The following is a 19516-nucleotide window of genomic DNA, read 5'->3' as shown; positions in this document are numbered from 1 at the left end:
CTGTTTCCTTTGCTGCATACTCATCCAGATCACATCCTCTAATTATAGAGGTTTGGAACTTTGATCTGCAAGGTTCTTCTGTCTTGAGTCCTCTTCTTTTTTGTCCTACTACTTCACTTAATGACCTCATTAGTTCCCATGAATTTAATTATCATCTCTATGCTGAGGATTTTCCAATCTACATATACCTATACCCAAACTTTTTTCTGATCTTGAGTCTCACATCTACAATTGCCTTTCAGACATCTCAAACTGGATGTCCAGTAGATATCTTAAACTCAACATGTTCAACAATGAATTCATTATTTCTCCTTAAATCTCCACAGCCTCCACCTTCCCTATTACCATGGAAGGCACCATTATCCTCATAGTTCCTTGGGCTTGCAACTCAGGAGCTATCCTTGCCTCTTCACCATCTTTCACCTCTCATATCCAATCTGTTTCAAAGGTCTGTTGATTTCATCTTTGCACCATCTCTTAATTACACTCTCCTTCTCTCCTCTAACAAGTCACCACTCTAAAATGGACCCTCATTACTTTACACTTGAATACCTGCCTGTGGGTTAGCCCACCTCAAGGCTCTCCCCAATCCTATCCACCTTCTATTCAGCCACTAAAATTATTTTCGCAAAGTGTTAGTACATTCATGTCAGGCTAACCTCCAAATCACAAAGCTCCATTTCTGTCTTATTGCCCCTAGGATCAAATAAAAAATGTTCTATTTGGCAATTCAAAGTCCTTCATAACCTAGCCCAGTCCTACCTTCCCAATCTTCTTACACCCTGCTCCCTACCCCCACCTCTGCCACTCCCACACTCTACAATTCAAGTACATGGGCTTCCTGGCTGGTTTACCCACAGGACAAGCCATCTCTCAACTCCATGCATTTTCTCTGTCTGTCCCACTTCCCTTGCTTCCTTTAAGTTTCAACAAAAATTGCATCTTTTACTGGAAGTCTTTCTCAATCCAATTCTAGTGCTTTCCTACTTATCCTGCATAGAGACTGCTTTGTCTCAGTTTCCTAGTTGCCTCCTCCATTACATAGTAAGCGCCTTGAGGGCAGGGACTGGCTTTTGTCTCCTTTTGTATCTCTAGTTCTTAGTACCCATGCCTGGAACATAACAAATGCTTAAATTGACTGACTGCATGCTCCTTGAAGGCACAGATTGAGCTGTTTTCATCTTTGTAGTCTTAGTGCAAATATGTGCCATAGTCTGGCACACATTAGGTGTTTGGTAAATGTGTACTGAATTGGCGAATACTGAACCCTCACTGCCCATTTGAAGCTAAGCATTGCCTGAAGAGCTGCATGCAGGGGAACATACTCATTCAACAATCCAGGCAAAAGCTCTCACCACGGGTATTCTTCTGGGTTCATAGAATCACAGAATATTAGTGCTGGAAGGAATTTCTGGACACAAGAAGCCCTTAATAAATGTCTGATCAGGGGCGGCCAGGTAGCACAGTGAGTAAGAGCACCGGCTCCAGTGTTGGGATAACCTGGGGATCGAATCCAGGCTCAGACACTTAGCACCCACCAGAAACACCTGGCCGTGTAACCTTGAGCAAGTTACTTAACCCCAATTGCCTTAAAAAAATAAATAAATAAATAAATGTCTGATCAATCACTCAAATGAATAGACTGTTAGGACACAGATGATTAGAGCACAAAAGAGACCTTAAAACATTATCTGTTATAGCCAGAAGGTACATTATCATAAAGACTATTGGAACACAGAACATGAGAATCTGGAAGGGACCTTAGAACATAAAACAAAGAGTATTAAAAGTTGGAAAGCCTGAAGGATCCTTAGTGAATATCAAGTCCAACCTTGACATTTTTAGATGGAGAAATTGAGGTCCAGAGAGTTTAAATTCCTTTCTTAAAGATGTTACTAGTCCATGACCATAGAGAGACTAAAAGAACTGGGATCTGAATCTCAAGCTGGCAGAGGGAAAGAAAGCATGGGGATCTACCGCCAAACGTTTTCTTAACCCATTTCTGGAGACAACCTCACTTAAAATTTTATCTATGTCAAATTTATACTTTTCTCAACAAGAATTCAAAAAGGGGCAACCACTGTTTGAGGGCAATAACCACAAACACCTGTGAGGATGGGACATGATAGCTTTCAATCACAACAAACTGGGTGTCTATTTTATGTTTCTATCATAGGGATACTGAATACTTAGCTAGATGTTAACCTTCCATGAAGAGGCAACTATAAGGTAGCAAAAAGAGCACTGAAATGGAGCCTGGTTTCCCATAAGTCACTTCAGTTATTTTTAGTTTACTCAAGTGTAAACTGAAATAATAATACTTCTACTACCCACCTCACAGGAATGCTGTGAGGAAGATATTTAGGCTGTAAAGTGTTACTGAAATGGGAACTATTATTGTTAAACTTAGCCTCAATTTACTCATTTATAAAATGGAAAAAGAATATTCTTTGTTACACCTCCTCCACAGGCAGTGTGGCAAGAGAATTTCTTCATGGTTTGTAAAATATTACAGAAATGGGAGTCCATTGTTAGTAGTAGTAGTAGTATTCTGAGCCTCAGTCTTCTTCATCTATAAAATTGGGAGGAAAGAATTCTGTAAACTGTAAAGAACTGCAAAAACTGGGAGCTGTTACTGTTATTACCCAAACAGCATCAATTTGCAGCTGCACAAGGATAACAAACAAGCCTTTACCAAAAAAATACAATCTGAACCCCTTAAATAATAAAATGTCACAACCAAAAAAGTCCCATTCAGAGTATAAAACACCCTTCTCAGCCAAAGTCTACAAATTTCTACAGTAGTATTTCAAGAGGATGGAAACAGGGCCCTTATGAAACCTCCTATGATTGGGAATCATTCTCCCAGAATGCTTTGGGGTTGTTTTTTTTTCCCTCAGAGCCATAGAAAAGAATCGTATACTATAATGAAACTGGATTTTTATTTCTTTTTTTTTAACTTTTAATGAAGCAAATAAGGTATCTAAGTTTTTTTTCTGTACACATTCAGCTTCTTCTCTAATGGAGGCCTTCCAGGGGCAAGACACTGTCTGATGATGTATTTTATTTTTTCCTCTTAAAGCATAAACCATTAGTTTAAGATGCCAGTTGTACAAATGCTCAAACTTCCTTGTGTGATTGGGCTCTGCTGTCCAAGCTCTCCCCAGCATACTGTGTAACGAATGTGTTTCTAATTAAGTAGCTTCAGGAACACGACAGCTTCAATGTCAGAAATACAAAGTCTGAACCCCCGGCAGGAAGTCTTAAGACTGCAAATGTCTCATCTCGCAGAACCTTGGCTAATGTAATGAAAGGAAGCAAGAGGAGTGTGGAATTCCAGAACAGGGGCAAATTATTACTGTCTAGAAACACAGCCTGCCAGTCAGTGCAAGAATTTCCCAAATCTGTAAGAATCAACCCTGCTGCATCAATTTCTCTTTCATAGTTAATTGAAAAATGAGCCAACAATAGTTTTAATTAAAAATGTCAAAGAAAAAAAATTAGCTTCTAACAAATGATTTAGTCTATACAAATAGATTTTAAAAAGAAAAGAATAATTAAATATCTAGACGTAAGAGTCTTCTGTTTGATTTATTAATTACAGTTTTTCTTCTAAAAGGAGATAGCAATGCTGTATGGCAGAAGGTGCTTAGGATGTGTGGATCCTGTATAAATATGCTGTTTGACCTTGGGCAAGTCACATAATCTCTCTTGGCCTTAGTTTCTCATCTAGTAATTGACAGGGATGAGCTAGATAACCTCAATCAATAAGCACTTAAGAAATGCCTAGGATTTGCCAGCTACATTATGTTAGGCACAAAGGTAAAAATGCAATTATTTCTTGCCTCCGAATAACTTACATGTGAGGGGAACAAAACGTACAGATGCTTTGCAAGAAAATAGAAGCTATCTACAAAACAAACAAATGGCAGAGAAAGGCACTAGCAGCTGTGGAGGGATCAGGAAAGGTCTCATGTAGGAGGTGGCATGTGGCATAACTTTGAAAGAAACTAGTAGTTTAAGAAGTGGAAGCGAGTAAGAACCATATTCCATTCCTGGAGGACAAGCTGGTTAAAAGTACAATGATGAGAGAAGGAGTGGCAAGGGGGCCAACTTGGCTAGTGTGTAGAAACACAAAGGACAAGAAAGTCTAACAAACCTGGAAAAGTAAGTTGAAGCTATGTTGCGAAGGGCTTTACTGCTAAAAAGAGGAGTTTGATTTTTGACCCTAGAAGAAATAAGGAGCCACTGCAGTCTGCTGAAGAGAAGAACATGGTTGGACATATGCTTTAGGAAAATCATTTTATCAGGGGAGGATGAACTGGGAAGGGAAAAGAAGAGGCAGGGAACAATCAGTGGCTGATTTCAATAGTCCAGATGACTATTCTATGTTCCAACACTCAGTATTAATGTTCTATGCCTTAATAATCTAGACTGTAAAGTATTCTTAGAGCATTATAAAATCTGAAACATGGAGGTTCTAATACCATATGTTTTTGTCTTCTTACAAAACCAAGTTTGTTTAAAAACAAGGAATAAATAAAATCATTAGGAATAACATGAAGATACAAAACACTAAAAAGTCACCGGAAACAAAGTCAATTATACATTTTAGGCATATTAAACATGCATTATTAAGTACAATAATTTTTCCAAGGAGTCATTATGACCTATCATGGAAAAGCAATTTCTTCACCAAGTATTGTTAGGGCTGTAACAGCTCTGTATTTAGAACATATTTAAGACACATTATTTACTCTATACACCACAATAGCTTTATGTATTGTACAAATGTAAATTTAGACAATTACTTTCTATGCTGTCATCATTTCCCCATTGAACCATAGATACTTTTTTGAACCTATTACAAATTCTCTGCAAACATGCAGAAACCCAGAACTTACTTGACAATATTTAACATGTTGCAAATATGAACTTGAATAATTCTGTGTGTATTCATACAATAATACCATGAAAGAATACTAACTAAGTTTACAGAGGACTTGACAATTATTTCACAGAATAATAAAATCTCCAAAATGGAAGGGACTCCGGAGGCCATCTGAGGTACAGGCCAACCTGTATGTGAACAAGGAGCCTCTCTCTATGATATCTCTGATAAAGAGTCTTTTAGCCTCCACTACATGACCTTTGGAAAGGAGAAATACACTCTTCCCAAGGAGGCCATTCCAATTACACAGAAGTTTTTCCTTTTTGAGCCAAAAATTAGCCTCTGTCACTTCCAGTCATTGTTTCTAATTCTCCTTCCCAAGCCCAAGGAGAACAAATCGAATCCCTCTTCTATGTGATAATACTTCAAACTTTAAAACACAGCTAGCTCTCTCTTCTGCAGACTAAATATCTCTAGTTTTTTGTTTGTTTTTTGCAGGGGGGAGGACAGGGCAATTGGTGTTAAGTGACTTGCCCAATGTCACATGGCTAGTAAGTGTTAAGTGTCTGAGGCCACATTTGAACTCAGGTCCTCCTGACTTGAGGGCCAGTGCTCTATTCACCGTGCCACATAGCCGCCCCTCTAGTTCTTTCAAGTGATTCTAAGTCATGATCCTGAGGCACTTCTTTATCTAATCAACTAACTAGATATTTAATGGATACCAACTAACTGGGGAGATAAGATACATACACATTAAAAAAACAAGGCAGTAACATACAAATGTGAATTCATATATAGAATATGTATCAATGCTATACATGTAGTACAATATATACCCACCTAGGCATGTTATATGACTAAAGATCAAGGAATAACACAATCTCAGAGGAATCAGAATTGCAGATGACCAAAAGATGACTAGAAAGATGTAGTATGAACCATCAGGGACGCTGGGGTGGTAGGGAAAAGAATCACCACTACTGGGGTCATCCTAGTCCCTTACCTTACCTATCTCTCCTTTTTCGATCAGCTGTTGGCAGTCTCAAAACTCATTTGAGAAAGTCAAACTATGGAAAGAACTCAGACCCCTTGGAGGGTACCCTAGCTTGCTCTTGTTGCCTTCTCTCTTTTCCCTGGCTGCTTAGCTTCTTCCAAAGCTTTGGCTGAGATGGTGACTAAAAGCTCTATTAGACCTTACCATCTGTCCTAGCCCTGCCTCCAAAGATTCTCCAGGCCTTATGATCTAACCTGCTTCTATGCCCTGCAGTCCTCTGTCATCATCACCTTACATAAACTACAGACTTTGGGACCTTGCCAGGTGTTCCACAACTTTTGGCCAGCTAGGTGGCACAGTAGATAGAATACTAGGCCTTAAGTCAGGAAGACTCATAAAATCAGGCCTCAGACATTTACTAGCTACACGACCCTAGGCAAGTCACTTAACCCTATTTGACTCAGTTTCCTCTTCTGTAAAATGAGCTGGAGAAGGAAATGGAAAACTATTCCAGTATCTTTGCCAAGAAAATCCCACATGGGGTATGAAGTGTCAGACATGACTGAAACTAACAACAACAATCTGTCCCACTCCTGTATCCTTGGGACTTTTGGACCCTTTCATCTGTTGCAGAGTTGAACTTTCTTTTATGTGTTATCTCTCCCAATTAGGTACACTTCTTGAGAGCAAAGACTATCTCTTTTTTTTCTTACTCATATGGGCCCAGCACTTAGTACATAATAAATAAATTTTCATTCATTTGCTGTGGATTCAGGAAGAGTCTGGCATATAACAATGATTCTTGTATGTGAAAAGACTCAAAGAAGACATCATCAAGGATTGGAAAAGTAGGTAAGATCATGTGAGAGAAAACAGATGGACATTCCTAGTGCTATTCTGATAGCTTCAAAACATTAAAAGAAACACAAATACACACACATATATGTATATGTACATGTATGCATACTACTAAAAATCTATATTGAGAGTATTAAAACTGGAGATATCAGAGACCAGTAAAACTACCAAAGAACATAGTTTTATGACATATTGATATGATGCATGTCATTGTAATGCTATAATGTGGTGCTAAATTATACAATGGCAGTACTATAGGGGAAAGCCTCATGCAGGAAAAGACCTTGATGAAGAGGAGATACACACACACATACACACCTATAGTTGAATGTATGTGTATATGTATTTGCATATATATATATATACACACACGTGCGTGTGTGTATACATGTATATGTATTAGTAAGAAGTTGCAGAGCTGTTTGATTCCTGTGAGGGAAAGTAAAACAGGGTGTCCCAAAAGTCTTAGTAGAGTTATTTTAATTTCAATTTTCTTTTTTCTTTATTTTTTATTAACTTCTGATTGATATCATTCATTTCCACCAGATTTTGAGTTACACATTTTTCTCCCCATTTTTCCCCTACCCACTGCCCCAAAATAGCAGTCCCATAGGATATCCCCTCCTCCAATCTGCTCTCTCCCTTATCTTCTCTCATATCTCTATGCTCCATTGCCTGTATATCTTATTTCCCAATTATACGTAAAATGGAATTATTAATAGTATATATATATGCATATATATATATTTAAACATTTGATATTAAAACTTTGAATTTCAGATTCATTCCCTTCCTCCCTTGTTACCCGCCCTTACTGGAAAGATAAGCAGTTCAGTATAGGTTATATATGTGTAGCTTATGTGAAACATTAACATAGTTGATATATTGTAAAAGATTGATGATATTTCCCTCCCTCCTATCCCACTTCCCACTAGTTCTATTCTCTAGTTTGATCCCATCCTTTTTCAAAAGTGGGTGCTTCCAACTTCCCTCCCCCCCCAGCCTGCCCTCCATTCCATCACCCCCCCTCTCATCCCCTTCCCCCCTACTCTCCTGGAGGGTGAGATACCCTATTTAGTGTGTATTTCATTCCCTCCCTGAGCCAAATTCAATGAGGATAAGGTTGACTCATTCCCTTTTGCCTTCCTATTCTTCCCCTCCATTGTAACCCATTTCCCTTGCCTCTTCTATATGAGATAGTTTACCCCATTCTGTCTCTCCCCATTTCCTCTCATTATGTTCCTCTCTCACCTCATAATTTCACCTTTTAAGTATCATCCCTTCCCATTAAATTGGTCTTATGCCCTCTATCTATGTATACCTGTAAACATATATACACACATTCACATATGTATTCATATGCCCATATACCCTCCAATACAGACATATATTCCCTTCAACTATTTTCATACTGAGAAAAGTTTCATCACTTACAATTATCGCTTTTCCATGTAGGAATGTTAATAGTTCAAATTTGATAAGTTCCTTATGATTTCTTTTCCCTGTTTACCTTCTCATGCTTCTCTTGCTTCTTGTATCTGAATGTCAAATTTTCTATTCAACTCTGGTTTTTTTCATCAAGAATGCTTGAAAGTCCTCTATTCCATTGAATGACCATATTTTCCCCCAAAACATGACACTCAGTTTTGCTGGGTAAGTGATTCCTTGGTTTTAATCCCAGCTCCTTTGACCTCCAGAATATCATATTCCAAGCCCTTCAATCCTTCAGTGTAGAAGCTGCCAGATCCTGGGTTATCCTGATTGTGTTTCCACAATATTCAAATTGTTTCTTCCTGGCTACTTGTAATATTCTCTCTTTGATCTGGGAATTTCAGGAACTGGCTGTAATATTCCTAGGAGTTTTCTTTTTGGGATCTTTTTGAGGAGGTTATAGGTGGATTCTTTCAACCTCTATTTTGCCCTCTGGTTCTGAAACATTGGGGCAGTTTTCCTTGAGAATTTCTTGGAGGATGATTTCTAGGTTCTTTCTTTGATCATGGCTTTCAGGTAGTTCAATAATTTTTAAATTATTTCTCCTGGATCTATTTTCCAGGTCAGTGGTTTTTCCCATGAGATATTTCACATTGCTTTCTATTATTTCATTTGTTTGGATCTGTTTAATAGCATCTTGATTTCTCATAAAGTCATTAGCTTCCATTTGCTCCAATCTAATTCTGATGCAATGATTCTCCTCAGTGAGCTTTTGAGATTCTTTTTCCATCTGGCAAATTAGGCTTTTTAAGGCATTCCTCTCCTCATTGCCTTTTTGGTCCTCTTGCCATTTGAGTTAGTCTGTTTTTATGGTGTTATTTTCCTCAGTCAGGCTGTTGACTCTCATTTCGTAATTTTCTTGAATTGTTCTCATTTCTCCTCCCAATTTTTCATCCACTTCTCTTATTTGCTTCTTAAGGTCCTCTATTGCCTGTAACCAGCTCGTATTTTCCTTTGATGTTTTTGGTGCAGGAGTTCTGACTTCACTGTCTTTCTCCTGTTCCATGCTTTGCTCCTTTTTGTCTCCATAATAGGAGTCTAATGTTGCGTTCTTCTGTTTGCTTTGTTTCCTTTGCCTGGGAATGTTGCCACTCAATTACTTGACTCTTGGGCTTTTTGCCACAGTAGGACTCTGCTATCAGAAGGGGAGTTTCCGTCCCAAACACTGGGGTTTTCTCAGCTGCTGGAGGTATTAGTTGGGAGACCTTGCTGAAGCCTCCACACACTCTGGCAAGCTGGACATACACCCGAGGACCTCCACCCTAGACTGCAATCCAGATCCAAGCAGGTTAAAGCAAGAGTAATTACCCCTCAGACTGACTGCTTGGTCCCCCTATACTCTGCAGGCCAGGAGCTGAAGCTGCCACATGGCAGCCCTCAGCAGCTTTGCGTCCTGGGGGCAAAAGTCAAGGCACTCCCTTTACTGAGCCCCAAATCCAGACTGCACTGACCTCTCACTTTGTCCTTCGCATCTATATGTTGAAAAATCTGGAAATGACAACAGCTGCAGGTGATCTGGAGTCCCTCCAGCCAGCAGCTGGTCAGGCCCACCCTGGGGCTAAAACCTCTTGCGTGGAGCTGAGCTCAGCTCCCAGAGCCCTGGGCTGGCCGATTCCTGCCACCCTACCAGGCTGTCCTCAGCAGGAGGTTAGCTTCTCTGTGTCATTTTGTGGGTTCTGCAGCTCCAAAGTTTGTTTAGAGTCCCCTTTTTACATGGATTGGGGAAGGTGGAAGCCAGGAGCCGCGGGGAGGACCTGCTTCTACTCCACCATCTTGACCCTGCCCCTTTATTTTTATTTTCAGTTCCATAGTTTTTCCTTCTCTCTGCCCCTATCGAGAAAGCAAGAAATTTGATACTCCTTATACATAGTCATACAAAATATACTTCCATATTAGCTATGTTCTAAAAAAATCAAAATCCAGAAAAATGAAGATTAGGAAAAATATGCTTCAGTCTACACTGTCAGTCCAACAGTTCTCCACTTGGAGGTAGACAGCATTTTATATCATGAGTCCTTTTGGAGCTATGGTGGATCATCATATTGATCAGTTACTTAGAATAGCTTTAAACTAAGCTTAAAATAATTTAATTATCTCTAGAGATGAAGAATGATTTGCCCAATATCACAGTTAGTAAATAAATCTCAGGGAGGGCAGAACAGCATTGCTGTAGAGACTGGACATGAGTCAAATGATCTGGTGTCATATTCCAGCTTAGTGACTTGTTTGTGATCTGTGTGAAGATGGGTTACTTACATTTTTGAGAATCTTAGTTTCTTTATCTATAGAATAGGGATAATAAATTAACTGTACCCCACTGGGCTTGCTGTAAGAATCGAATGAAATAATGTTGGTAGTGATCGTAGAAAACCTTAAAGTGCTACATAAAAATTAGTTATCATTATGATGGAATGAGGACCTAGGTTTGTGGTTCCTGGGCATCTTATTTTAAATTTGAATTTGTTTGGTCCTGATCAGTTATTTCATCAGGGTAGGGTGTTCCCCATAAGTAAACCCCTTTTACCAATGCAGATCAGCTATTGCTTTGCAACTTATAGTGACAGAAAATTGTCTAGAGGCTCTGAGAGGTTCAGCGATTTGCTCAGGATCAAATGACTAAGAAAGGTAGTATGAGTCAGAGGCTGACATCCTGACTCTAGAGCTACATCTCACACTCCCTAGCTTTCTTAACTTTAGATAAAATTCTTAAGGATTTTAAGGATAGGATCCTCTCCTCAATCAGCATGATTTTGCTAAAAATATGTCTGTAGGTGAGAGGCAAGACAGGGGGCTGGGTGCAATAACTCTGGGATACCTTCCATCTGTAACATTCTAGTAGGATGCCACCTCTAAACCCTACAACTTTATCGATTGCCAAATGGTCACGCTTCAAGTCAAGATGATCATGTTTCAAATGCAGCCTCAGAACTTACTGACCAACCCTGAGCAGGGCTCTGGGCAAGTCACTTCAACTATTAAGGAAGTCCTGAAGCAATTCTCTTGTAACATAATAAACTGCAGGACAACTGTTGATCTGTATTAGAATTTTCTCCCAGGAAAGCTCCTTATACCAATGAAACCACAGAGTCAAATAAACAAAAGAGATCCTATTAATACTGAAAGAGTTTTGGATGCTTTTTTAAAAATGAGCCCTATATTGATAAATTGTAGTCTTTAAGTTAGACTTTTGCCCAATCCAGCGTTCTTAGAATGTTCCACTTCTAAAATCTGGCTCTCAAATAGAGACGTAGATTATGTGTATTCAAATAGAAATGTGCTTCAGAAACTATCCATAGTTTGTGTACCACCTTTCCCATTGTTATACAATTTCAGAAGATGAGATGAAGCATGGTGTGCTGGAAAGAAAACTGGACTTTGGTCAACCAAACTGGGTTCATTCCAGGACCCTGCCAGTCATTTAACTAGTGAGCTGTATATGACTTTTGAACCTCAGGGTGGCCATCTGTAAAAGCAGAGGCCTAGACAACTTTCTAAAATCCTTTTCAATTCTGACATTCTGTTCCTGATTGTCTTTTTAAAAATTCTCATCTGGTTCTAATATTCTATTTTCTAACATTTTCTGTGTTTAGGTTGTTGCTATTACTAATTTGTTGCATTCTTTTCTAACATTCTATGTGTTATAGGTTCTTTCAGTTCCAATATACTATGTTTGAAGGCCCTTTTCAGTTCCACACATTCTATGTTCCAAGGCTTCCTCAAACTCTACTACTGTGATTCTAAGAACTAAAGATCAGGCCTCTGTTTTGCAATATGCAGGCATGAATATGGATATTGCAGGATTCTTAATGGGCATGTATTGCCCATTCATTATAACTGTTTTCACAATTTATTTAATTCTTTTCCCTCTAGCTAACTAGAAACCTCTTAATTATGTTTCCTCAAGGTGGGCAGCTACTAATTGGAAGAGAATCAGGTGAAATAAAGGAATACTGTTAGTTCAAATACATAAAATAAAGCCACCTAGAGACCAAAAAGGAGAAGAGAAAACACCGATCCCCTCTTCCCCTACACATACTCCTACCAGAAAGGTACATTGGCTTAGGGCTGTCTGGGGATTAGTTAGATTTTACAAGTTCTCTCCACCTTCTCTCTTAAAAAAAAAACCAACAAGGCATTATAACAATTACAACAATTATTAGAACTTTATTAACAATTCACACTTCAAATTATTTTTATCAATCCTATCCTTCAGTAACAATTTCTCATCATAATATACTGATTAGTAATGGGAATCCTATGGATTTTAAAGCACTTCTTTATTTTTCAAGAAAAGGACAGCATGGAAAGGGGTTCTGTCTTAAGCTTTAAAAGCTAAGAACATGGTTTGTTGTTTAGTGTTAAACTGTGCACAGAAATGAAACAGAGTGTGAACTAAAAAGCTTTACTATTCATTACCACTAAGAAAACTTGGAAGTCCTTTCTTCTCTCTGGGCCTCAGTTTCCTCATCTATAAAATGAGAAGGCTGAGCCAGATAAACTCTTAGGTCCCTTATGGCTCTAATATTGTATGATACAATATTCTAAATCTTATGAACATATGGATATGGCCCAGTATGTTTACAATAGTTTCAATGACAAAGAATTGGGAAAATGGCAACAAACAAATAACAGTCATCAGGTCAGCCTTAGGTATGATAACTTACACAACTATAGGTGTTCCTTTTCTACAGAGGACTATCCTCACAACAATGGGTTCTAAAGTTTAAGTGTTTTCATCCCCATTTAAGAAATGAGGAAAACACAGATTCAGAGAGAGAGAGGGAAAGTGACTTGAGCCACAGAGCTAGTAAATGACAGATTCCAAGGTCAGTCTTCCATTATACAGCAGTACTTCAATTATAAATGATCACTACATTGGCTTTAAGAGACTTAGAAATAGCCTACACGACAGAAGCTAATTTTCAATAATAGATTTATGTTTGGCACTAGCCATAAAGCTTGGCTAATGTTCACTTAGAACTTAGAATGGCTGAACAAGCTGTGGTATGTGATGGAAGACTACTGTGTGATAAGAAATGATGAGCTCAATGATCTTAGAAAAGCATGGAAAGATTTGCATGAAATAATGAAGAATGAAATGAGCAGAAGCAAGAGGCCATTGTATACAGTAACAGCAATACTGTTTTAAGGATGTCTTTGAGTGAATAAGTCATTTTTACTATTATAAATACTTGTATTAACTAAAGACATAAGAAGAAAGATGCTATCTGTATCCAAAGAAAGAACTGACAAATAGAAGTGTGTATAGTTATATACCTACTTGTGTAGGTAGCCATCTCTGGGGCAGGATGGGCTGGGGGGAGGGAAGAGAAAAAAGAGGGAGAAAAAGGAAATTTACATGATAATTTCATAGTTTACTTGAAAGGATTATCAAGTTGTACATAGAGGATTTGTGGTTTCATGTACAATCATCTTTTTTATTGTACTATGTTATGGAAATGCTTGTTTTATTCCATAAATCAAAAAAATATTTTTTTAAAAGATAATTTTCTAAGATATAAGTACTGCTTCAATTTAATAAATATTCTTTCATGATTTCCTTAATTAATTAGATATTCACAACTGAAGGGGAGGCATTCCTTTGTGGAAGTAAGAATCATTCACTGGGACTTGGAAGAATGAATGGATAAATTCCATAGACAAAGTCTGGAAAGAAACCTCAAGTGAAAACATTAAAGTCTGGAATAGTCAACACTTTTTATTCCTCTTCAGACTAATGGGAGAAGACAGGGTTAGAAAAATTCAGGAACCATGACTAAGACCTGTCTAATAAGAGAAGTTAAAAATAATAGAAACGGGGCAGAGCCAAGGTGATGCGGTAGAGGCAGCAACCTGGCCGAACTCTCCCAACATTCTTCTACAAACAACTTTAAAATAACACCTCTAATCAAATTTTGGATCTGTGGAGCCAATAAAAGTCAGAGTGTGAATTGTTTTTCCAGTCTAAGGCAACAGGAGTCCAGCAGGAGAGATCTGTGACCCCAGTGTAGGAGCTGCCTGGATCATAGCAGGAGTATGAGCTGTGGGCCCTGGAAGTGGTTGTGAGAAAGGCAACAGCAGTAGTTTCATGAGCTCTCAGCTCAGAGATGGTAAGGGGGTCAGACAACTGGTCAGAAAAAGATTACAGGGGATCCTTTACTGGCACTAGGTGTAGCTGGTACTGATTGGCAACTCTATTGTCCACAAGAGTTCTGGGTTGCAGTTCCAGAGTGGAGAGGAGCGCTGGTGGTTGATTGCAAGGGAGCTGGGGCCCTGGTTTCAGTTCCAAGGTAGGGAGGGACCACTAGGGCTTGTGGCCATAGGAGAATAGGGAACTTGGTCACAGTTTCAAGGCAGAGAGGCACATCAGTACTTATGGTTACAGAGAGCTTACAGTTCCAGGGCCAAGAGAAGTGCAGGATTTACAGCCACAGAGAAGCAGGGGTCCTTCCTGGGTAAAAACCAGAGTGCAGACCAGGAGGGCAGTGACCATACCTCTCCCTCTCCATTACATTCATATACCACAACTTGTTCAGTCATTCCCCAATTGATGATTATGCCACCTTGGAAGCACTGAAAACTTATAAAGCCTCAGAATTAGCTATGAAAACAGCAGAATGAAAAGGCCTGAAACCTGAGATAGGACCTTCCCAACTTTAGGTGAGCCAAGTCCAACTTTATTTTTTCCCCACTTAATAGTATTTTATTTTTTCCAAATACATATAAAGATAATTTTCAACGCTCATTTTTAGAAGATTTTGAGTTCCAAATTTTTTTCTCCTCCATCCCCACACCCCCCTCCTCCAAGCCAGCAAGTAATCTGATATAGATTATACATGTACAATCATATTAAATATAGTTCTACATTAGTCAAGTTGTGAAAGAAGAATCAGAACAAAAGGGAAAAACACAAGAAATAAAAAAACAGAGAGAGAGAGAGAGAGTAAATAGTATGCTTCAAACTGCATTCAGACTACATAGCTCTTTCTCTGGAGGTGGAAAGCATTTTCCATCATGAGTCTTTTGGAATTATCTTAGATCATTATATTGTTGAGAAGAGCTACTATCAAAGCTGATCAAGGTACAATGTTGCTGTTATTGTGTACAATGTTCTCCTGGTTCTGCTCACTTCACTTAGCATCAATTAATGCAAGTTTTTCCAGGTTTTTCTGAAATCCATCTCTTCATCATTTCTTATAGCACAATAGTATTCCATTACATTCATATACCACAACTTGTTCAGTCATTCCCCAATTGATGGGTATCCCCTCAATTTCCAATTCTTTGCCACCACAGAGTTGCTATATATATGTTTGCACATATGGGTCCTTTCCCCCTTTTTATTTTCTCTTTGGGATACAAATTTAGTAGTGGTATTACTGGGTTAAAGGGTATGCACAGGTTTATAGTTGTTTGGGCATAGTTCCAAACTGCTTTCCAGAATTGTTAGATCAGTTCACAACACCACCAGCAATTCAATAGTGTTCCAATTTACCCACTTCTTCTCCAACATTTATCATTTTCCTTTTTTTTCCCCATATCTCAGAGCTGTCTTAATCTGCATTTCTCTAATCAACAGTGATTTAGAGCGTTTTTTCATACAACTATAAATAACTTTAATTTCTTCATCTGAAAACTACTTGTTGATATTCTTTGACCATTTATCAATTAGGGAATGACTTGTATTCTTATAAATTTGTAAGTCCAACTTTAACATAAAGCTCAAAGTTAAGAAAAAGGCTGGAAAAATGAGCAAACAACAGTAGCAAAAGGACATGACAAAGCCTAAAAGAAAGTTTTTACTTGGACCCAAGTCCCAAAAGAATTCCCAGTTAAAGAGACAAGTGTGATAGCGGAAAAACTGGAGAAAGAAATGAAAGTGATATAACAAAGGTATGAAAAGAGAGTTAACAACTTGGTAAAAGAAGCAAAAAAAAAAAAAAGAAAGAAAATAACATCTTAAAAAACAGAATTAGCTTATAGGTAAAAGAGGTTAAAAAGAGGTTTACTTCACTGAAATAAAGAACTCCTTAAAAAGTAGAATTGGCCAAATGGAAAAAAAGAGGTACAAAAGCTCACTGAAGAAAATAATTAATTAAAAATTAGAATTGGGCAAGTTGAAGCTAATGTCTCCATGAAATATCAAGAAACAAAAAAGAAAATCAAAAGAATGAAAAAATAGAAAACATGAAATATATCATTGGAAAAACAACTGACCTGGAAAATGGAGGAGAAAGAAGAATTATTGGATGACCAGGTGCCATGATAAAAAAAAAAGTCTAGACATAACATTTCAAAAAATTATAAAGGAAAACTGCCCTGATAATTTAGATCCAGAGGGTAAAACAGAAATCAAAAGAATACATCAATCATGTCCTATAACACCAATGCAATATTCACAGTGCCCACAGCAGCTATAAATATGCTTGTATAGTTGTGAATCACAAAATGTATCAGACTCTCCACATGGAGGACAGAACCAAAGCATTTATTCAAATACCAGGAAGCTGAATCCCAAAACCAGAAAGTCAAATTCATCATAGTTAACCACAGAGTTGGTACATATAACCAATGCAGCAAACACCAACATTCTCAAGCCTTCCCTCTGTCAGGCTGTTAAGACAAAACAGCTCCCTTGAGCAAGAATGCCCCTCTTGGGGCGGCCAGGTAGCACGGCGAGTAAGAGCACCGGCCCCAGAGTCGAGATGACCTGGGATAGAATCCGGGCTCAGACACTTAGCACCCACCCAGAAATACCTGGCCATGTAACCTTGAGCAAGTTACTTAACCCCAATTGCTTAGGGGAGGCCAGGTGGCGCAATGAGTAAGAGCACCGGCCCCAGAGTCAGGAAGACCTGGGATCGAATCTGGGCTCAGATACTTAGCACCACACCCAGAAATAACTGGCCGTGTAACCTTGAGCAAGTTACTTAACCCCTATTGCTAAAGAAAAAAAAAAAAGAAGAAGAATGCCCCTCTCTCACTCATGCTAGCAGCTCAGCTTCCACGCTGCTTGCTCCCAGCAATTCTGGCTCTCTCTCAGCTTGTGCTCAGATTTTTATTCTAATCATAAGCACCTCCATGTTCTGCCCCTTCCTGTTGCATCAGCAAGTTCCTACTTATTTCACTTTGCATCAGTTCATGTAAGACTTTTCATCTTTTTCTGAGAGCATCTGTTTATTATTTTTATTTTTGGTGAGGCAATCAGGGTTAAGTGACTTGCCTAAGGTCACACAGTTATTAAGTGTTAAGTGTCTCAGGTCAGATTTGAACTCAGGTACTCCTAACTCCAGGGCCAGTGGTCATCATTTGTTAAAGCACAATGGTTTTCCCTCACAATTACACACTAGAACTTGTTTAACCACTTCCCAATTGATGGACATTACCTCAATTTCCAATTCTCTGCCCCCACTAAAAGGCTTGCTATAAATATTTTTGTACACATGGGTCTTTTCCTTTTTGTTTTTTATCTCTTTAGGATATAGACTTAGTAGTGGTAATGTTTGGTCAAAGGGTATAAATGGTTTTATAGCCCTCTAGGCTCTAGTTCCAAACTGCTCTCCAGAATGACTGAATTAGCATACAACTCCACTGATTAGTGTTTTAATTTTCCCACATCCCCTCCAACATTTATCATTTTTCTTTTCTGTCATATTGGCCAATCTGACAGGTGTGAGGTAACAGCTCAGAGCTGTTATAATTGGCATTTCTTTAATCAATAGTGATATAGAACATTTTAAAAAATATGGCTATAGGTAGCTTTGATTACTTACTCAAAAAAACTGTCTATTCATATCCTTTGACCATTTATTAATTGAGGAATGGCTGTTATATCTATGAATTTGATTCACTTTTCTACATATTTGATAAATGAAGTTTTTATCAGAGATATTCATTGTTAAAAATTTTTGGGCAGAGCCAAGATGGGGGCAGAGCCAAGATGGCAGAGTAAAAGCAGGAACTTGCTTGAGCTCCCATTCTAACCACCTCCAATACCTATAAAAAATGACTCTAAACAAATTTTAGAGCTACAGAACCCATAAAGTGACAGAGAGAAACAAATCTCCTGCTAAAGGAAGTCTGGCAGGCTGACAGGAAGGGTCTATTGCACCACGCTGGGAGCCAAGCACAGTCACACAGGAGCTGTGCGAGCCCCGGTTCAGACTGGGGGCCACCCAGACCCAGATTGGCCAGAGCAGATTTTAGGAGAGTGAATCACTGGCAGCTGTGGCGGTTTCCAGAATTCTCAACTCACAAATGCCAAAGAGAAAGTAAAAGGTCAATGGGGAACCCTGTTGGAACTGGGTGAAAAAAGAGCAAGGGCTGGGAACTGCCCCTGGGGCGAGAGGTGGCAGCAGCATTGCAGTTAGAGCTGTTGCTGCATGGCTTCCTCCAGAGTGCTTGGCCTGCAGATCGTAGGGTGCCAACTGACCATTCAGAGGGTAATTGCTCTTGTTTTGACCTGCTTGAATCAGGGTCGCAGTCTTGGGTGGTGGTCCTGGGGAGAGGAATGCTAATGTGCCAGAGCTTGTGGTAGGTGTAGAGACGGTGCCAGCAGTTTGGGACACACCTCTCTCCACTCGAAGCAGAGTTCTACCATGGCTAAGAGCTCAAAAATCAAGTAATTGGCTAGCAAGATGAGCAAATAGAGGAAGCGCAATCAGATCATAGAATGTTTTGTGGGGGCAAAAAGGATCAAAACATGGAACCAGAAGAAGACTACACAGTCAAAACTCCTGCATCAAAAGCTTCCAAGAAAAATAAGAACTGGTTTAGGAGCTCAAAAAGGATTCTGAAAATCAAGTAAGAGAAGTGGAGGAAAAATTGGGAAGAGAAATGAGAATGATGCAAGAAAATCATGAAAAGTGAGTCAGCCTGACTGAAGAAAATAACACCTTAAAAAATAGACTAATTCAAATGGCAAAGGGGAGAAGAGTGCCTTAAAAAGTTGAATTGGCCAGATGGAAAAGGAATTTCAAAAACTCACTGAAGAAAGTAATTCTTTCAAAATTAGATTGGAGTAAATGACTTTATGAGAAATCAAGATACTATAAAACAGATCCAAACAACTTAAAAATTGAAGGCAATGTGAAATATCTCATAGGAAAAACCACTGACCTGAAAAATAGATCCAGGAGAGATAATTTAAAAATTATTGGATTACCTGAAAGCCATGATGAAAAAAAGAACTTAGAAATCATCCTTCAAGAAATTCTCAAGGAAAATTGTCCTGATATTCTAGACTCAGAGGGCAAAATAGAAATTGAAAGAATTTACCTATT

General features: G+C 38.7%; 1 protein-coding gene across 1 annotated transcript in view; it reads right to left on the bottom strand.

The window, feature by feature from the left end:
• DENND1A (DENN domain containing 1A) overlaps nt 1-19516 on the bottom strand; it is a gene marked incomplete at its 5' end in the record, with an annotated part of 386178 nt that overhangs the window by 283591 nt on the left and 83071 nt on the right. The window lies entirely within an intron of this gene.

Source organism: Petaurus breviceps, unplaced genomic scaffold (assembly GCF_028583685.1).
Source record: "Petaurus breviceps papuanus isolate PSGF00001 unplaced genomic scaffold, PetGlider_PUasm1.0 90879, whole genome shotgun sequence".
Lineage (NCBI taxonomy): Eukaryota > Metazoa > Chordata > Mammalia > Diprotodontia > Petauridae > Petaurus > Petaurus breviceps.
Note: the sequence above shows the minus strand (reverse complement) of the source record. Positions and strands in the feature narration are given on the sequence as shown.